Genomic DNA, 5,967 nt, shown 5'->3' on the forward strand with positions numbered 1-5,967 from the left:
CTGTGTACTGCTTATATGTTTCAGTTACCTGGTGCCCCCAAGGAACTCATCTGGAGTTCATGCTTCCGTGGAAGGCTCATCATCACATTCACCAGCTCTAAAGAGGTTTACCTCTGTGTAAACCAGAACACAGAAAAGAAGAACATTTTCCATTCATTCTGGGAGGAAAAGCATAGAAAATCTCTCATGAGTGCTTTGGGAGTAGTTATTCAAATTCCCTAGAACATTCTGAAAATTTCAGCATTGACAAAAGCCGAGGTCTGTGTGAGTGCACTGCATTGCTTACAGAGCAGCTTGTGAAGCAGCACTCATGACATCCTCAGTTTCACAGCACACTCTGCTACAGCAAAGCAGAAACTTGCATTTAGATATTTCTTTCATGGTTCATTCAGGACAATCTCATATTCCCCCCTCCAGCTCCATGACCACATGTGCCACTTGTGGATGGCTGTGGATTTGTGTGGGATGTACTGGAGCTGCCTCAGTAGTCCCCCATCCCTGTGTCACAAGTGTCCCACGTCACAGTCTGACACACCACTAACTCTTGTACTGCAGAAAGAGGTCCTGGAGAGGCACAGGAGCATATGGAGAGCCATGGTATCCATCTTTCAAGACCAAAAGTTTTTGGGGAAAGCATTGCTTTATGTGTATTGAAGAAATACTTCTCCCTGCGAACACCCACACAAGTTTTCCTGGAACTCACAGTCTCTGAGCAAGCAACAGATCCAGAAAGTTGATATAGTTACTGTAAGTGACTTGGAGAATGGAAGCAGGTCTTATACCTGCTTCTAAGAAATTTCATTAATAAGTAAACATATCCATAAATATTCTGAATAAAACAAGGGCGAGACATACATTTCATCCACTTAGCAGCAGGAAAGCAGGAAAGGATTTCTTTTCACAGGCTCTTCCTGTAAATTATATGGGAGAGCTGCATAAATCTTCTTTGACCTGCTTTAGCCATACACTATGTTTTCCTGTTAAAATATTCACATAGAATTAAGTATCCACTAGGCAGACAGATGGGAGCAGAGACTATGGAGATGTAAGAGGAGTCTGTCACAGAAACGGACTCCTCCTCACAATACAAATTACAAAAATCTCTAAAGTGGTCAATGTAAATTGAATATCTTGAACTGGCTAATTAACTTAACTAATTGTCATTTCCTTTGTCCTTTCTCCTAAATCATTCCAACTTTTCTCTGTTAAAGCTGGCACCAAGAAAACAAACCATTACAGTACCACACACTGTTACTAGACAAATCCTGCTGGCTTCAGTCACACACCTCATCTTCATGACAGTCTAAGGCCTTCAAAATAAGGCTTTAAATAATAAACTCAACCACAAATATACCACCATTCTAATAAATTCACATTAGACATTCAGACACTATGGCAATAAGAGGTTAGACGGCTAGAAAAATACACAAAGCCACTTGAAACACAATTACAAAGGAAAAGCTTTCAGCTGTGTTTTCCCTTTTTAAAAAGAAAGCAATGCATTGTTCCTTCAATACCTTCCATTCTTGCCTTCCTTCCAAGTGGAAGAGAAAAGGGCCATTTTGCAATCTCTTGACCCGAAAGAAAACATCTGTATCAACCTCAGGGATTCTTGGGTTAGGCCCCAAAACATTTTCTTCGTGGCTGTCCTGGACTTTTATGGAAAAACCACTAGCCTGTGGAGTGTAGAAGTTTCTTACAAAGTACCCTTCTACCCAAATACCTGCCTATGAGCTGTGTCCTGATTAGCTCCAAGGTGAGCAAATGCCATCACATCCTCCTCAGCAAGTGGACACCTACCCTGAAAAAAACAAATGTAGTTAATTCCAAATCATCAGGACACCAATTCCAAATGGAGCCAAGCATCAGGCACACCAGATACATCCAAAGAAGTAGTGTTTGATGTTGGCTTGTCCCAGAACACTTTGTTCAACATTCAGGAGCCTTACATCAACCTACATAAGAAGTAAGCTCCCTACTTAAACAAAGGAAAAAGCACTTCATTCACATGCTCCACATGAGTCTGCAGAGGTACTCGGTCCCTGCAGTGCTTGCAGAATCCCACACACCTAATTGCAGCAGTGTGAATTCCCCCCGACAAGACTAAACACTGACAAGGTTTTTCACTGCCTAAGTAATGATGGTAGGTGATCAGAATCTGGCTTAATACCACATAAAAATCCTTGGAGGTGAATATTCCCCCAAAATGTATTCTGTTTAATTTCCTGGTAGGAAAAGTGACTGCTTGTGATGACCCTTTGTGGAGCAAAGTGGTTGCAAGCTATACATTTTACTTGATTTTTCTCTAAGGTTTGGTTTTAATGTTTCTGCATATTTCTATTGCTTTTCCCCCCCTTTGTATTTAGGCACAAGTTTTGTTTACTATGTCATTTAGCTCATCTGAGAACAATCACAAGCTCCATTAGACCACACTGGCTATATATGGCTTTAATTATTTTTTCATAGAAAATTCTAACACTGGAGCAGAGTAATAGAGTGGTTGTGACAAATCTTGCTACAAATTCTTACGTGGGAGTGTATGTGGTGGGAACAGGGCCTGGGGAGGGCTAATGGAGAGGCAGGAGAAGGCAGAACTGTTCTTTGGGGGTTCTCTAAGGAGAAGAATCTTGGGGAAATATTTCCGTATTCTACACATTCTAAAAGTACTTCCATCTTTAATGTCATATGGTCAGAATTACAGATTCATCATGCACTAAAATCTAAATCAGGTCACTAGTCACTTGGTGAGAGGATAGTCATATTTTATTAAAACTTTTAAGCCATTTTGATCTGATACATTTTCATAATGCTTTATCTGTAAGCCATATTTTTCTATTCCTGTATTTGCTGTTTAGCCTGCCTTACGTCACAATAAAAAAGTTCTGCCATCTGGCAGAACAATCACAGCCTTGCAAATTAGAACATAATTCTATACTTTCTTGGTATTTTTTTTGGCAAAGCTTTCGTCCCAAAGTATGAATTCTCCTTACAAGCTACAAAGTATTTCCTAAGATATTTACAGCCAGAAAAACTTTGGTACAAAGTGTCTCTTTTTACCAACTCATGCTGCTTCTTAAGGCAGGGGAAAATAGGCCTCAACATCCTTAATGCTCTTGGCTTTCACTTCATCAAGGCTTTTCTGTTGAAACATTCAATATTGTCGATAGGAGAATTCTTGTGCTGGCAAGACAGTTTTCCTCTTTCAAGGGATCATAAAATAGCATTATGCAATGAGAGGACCTTTATTCAAATCCTACATAGTAGAGGTTGTTCCACTGCCAAGGTTGTCAAGGTCTAAATCTTGGCCTGTCTTTTCCATGTCCAGGATATTTGCCATTACTTCATCTCCAAAGAACTATTTCTTTTTCTCCAATCTCCCCTAAACACACCTAAAGAAAAGCCTTGAATCCTCCAGTAAGTCAGTTTAAGAGCATACAAGCAGCCTGTGAATGCTCCCCAGAGAAGCCAGCAGAGTCTGAGGGAAGACTCCAGCTGGGATGAGGACAGCCACACGTGGTTTTCCTGCAGGCAAGAGGCTGCTGCCCATGGAGGGGTAGGGCAGATTTGCAGGGGTCTGTGAAAATCTGTGTGGAAAGTCTTTAGTCCTTCACCTTCCTCACAGTTTTGTGGTATTTTTCAAACTGCCTGGCTAGGACCTGTGAATTGGCAGGCACCACTGACCTTCTGGCAATATAACGAGGACTTCAGACCCATTGTTTCAGTTCCAGACTCCACTTCTTTGAAACAAATAGTTGGTGCACAGTGATTGTATAAATATGCACAGAACTCCAGAAATTTCCAGCCTCGCAATTCCATTGTTCTGCTGTGATCTCTGGTTCTCAGGGGCCTTTAGCCCTTGTCACTAAAATCCTGATGGTGAGGAACAGATAACTTAATTACCTTGAAATTGAAGTTTCAGGCTCAGTGTTACCTAGCAATGCGTGCATCGAAAGCATTATGTTTTAAAAGCCATCTGAAAGCATGGGAAGGTTGCCAGCTATTCAAATATTGTCATAGTTCTGATTTTCTCCAGCTCCCCTGATAGGCACTCAGAAATGAGACCAGCCTTCGAAGGAGGAAAGATAGCTGGAATAAAGATAAATCCATTTATATAACCTGAAAATTTCAAAGCAAAGAGCTGTACTTGGTTTTAGTGTAGTCATGTGGGTGCCCTCACTTCTCACTGGGGAAGAAGTGCCTCTCTTCACTCTCTGCTGCCTGGAGGAGGCAGGTTCCTATCAGTGGGTCAGGAGTCCTACAACCACAGGTTTTTTAACAGGATGCTTTATCAGGGTGTCTCTGACAGGCCCACAAGATTGCCAGAGTGACTATACTGTGTTTATTGTGGATTTCTGCCTCCTGGTCCTCACTGTGAAAGCTCAATTTCAAGGAAAATGGAAGCCCAGGAAGCCATGGTAACCCTTGAGAGATTCACCCTGATTCATCTTTTTCACCATCACTTCTTACATCACCTGCCTGTCCAGGCCTGTTACCGCTCTGCAAATGAAAGCCTGATGATGGACAAAGGGCTGGCTGTCATCTTGGCTGACGTGCTCTGCTCGCTGCTTGGTTGTATAATCCTTTGCTGTGTCCCACCACAGCTTCTGCAGACTTTGGGGCAGGACCTGTCATTTCATGCTGGAGCTTCTCTGACAGGTCCTGGTCCAAGATGAAGGCTGCTGAGCTCTACTATGATAAAAATAAGTAAATTAGACTCTGGGCAGTCTTTGTCCCATGTCACATTACAGAGCTCAGAGAATCTCCACCATATGATTTCATCTATGTATGTTTGTCCAACAGAAGGAGTTACTTGTCACACAAATGTAACTGGCCACTATAACCCATTCTCAGAGATTTAGTGCTCTTTTCCTTGGAAAAGTTCTACATTTTAGTATGGTGCACTCTCTTCTCTGGAAGCATCTTCAGAGCTGGACAGAATAAAATAGGAAGTGAAGGAACAGTGAGATCAAACAATGTGGAAGGTCAGAGGAAAGTGTAAATTACCTCACAGCCATTTACCTCTCCCAACCTGTCCCAGGATGGAGCAGCTCCTCTCTTCAAAGTGATGACAAAGCTCCTCTGCACAACCCTTTTGCCATTCTCACTTCCTTCCACTGCTGCCAACAATCCTATAGATGCCGCCTTAAAGAATCTGCCCATTTGAGCTAAACCCCTGTGTTTGTACTGAAACACAGAAGGAGCTCATTAAACTTCTCTTAGATAAATTGTTTAGACTAAGTAATTCTCTCCTTCCTACCCTTACGTGTCCAACCTATTGTTTATAGCCAGCATTCCAGGCTGTGTGTGATGAAAATGCTGATGTGTTTCCTGAGTTACAGACCCAGGCTTTATCTCATCTTTCATTTAGGAAACTGGCTGCTTTATCATTTTATACTGCTGTGTGCAATGTTTATTTTTCCCCCATTATTAACATTGTATAGAAGGAAGTGCCCAGCCCCATCAGCTGGAAGCTGCATTGTGCACACCATACACAAACACACACAAAATAAAGGGAATAGTGTAAAAGTTTGGAGAAATCTACACACAGTTCACAAATTCTTTTTGATACTGGGGACAGCCTCTGGGTAACAGTGTCCACGTGTATTTATATCCTTCACACACTATCATGATGTGGAGTTTGCTGGTATCCTCTGCTGCCTTTAAGTTCCATTTTTCAATCAAAATCCACAGGATGTGACAAAAAAAACCTCCTGCTCTTTGAGCAGACCTAATAATGATCACCTATTCATCTGGAGTCCTTTTAGAAATTACTCCTTCCCAGCTTTTCCTCTGTTTGATTTCCAGGGGAGACATCACTAAGCAGTGACTCACCCAAAGGATCATGAAAGCAGCAAAGGCGACCCAGGTTGCACATGAATCTATGACTAGATATTCTGGTCAATAACAACCTAATTGGAAAAGTCAGAGACAAGCCCATGATTTAGAGAAGCTATGTTTAAGAGAAAA

This window comes from Aphelocoma coerulescens, chromosome 2 (genome assembly GCF_041296385.1).
Source record: "Aphelocoma coerulescens isolate FSJ_1873_10779 chromosome 2, UR_Acoe_1.0, whole genome shotgun sequence".
Lineage (NCBI taxonomy): Eukaryota > Metazoa > Chordata > Aves > Passeriformes > Corvidae > Aphelocoma > Aphelocoma coerulescens.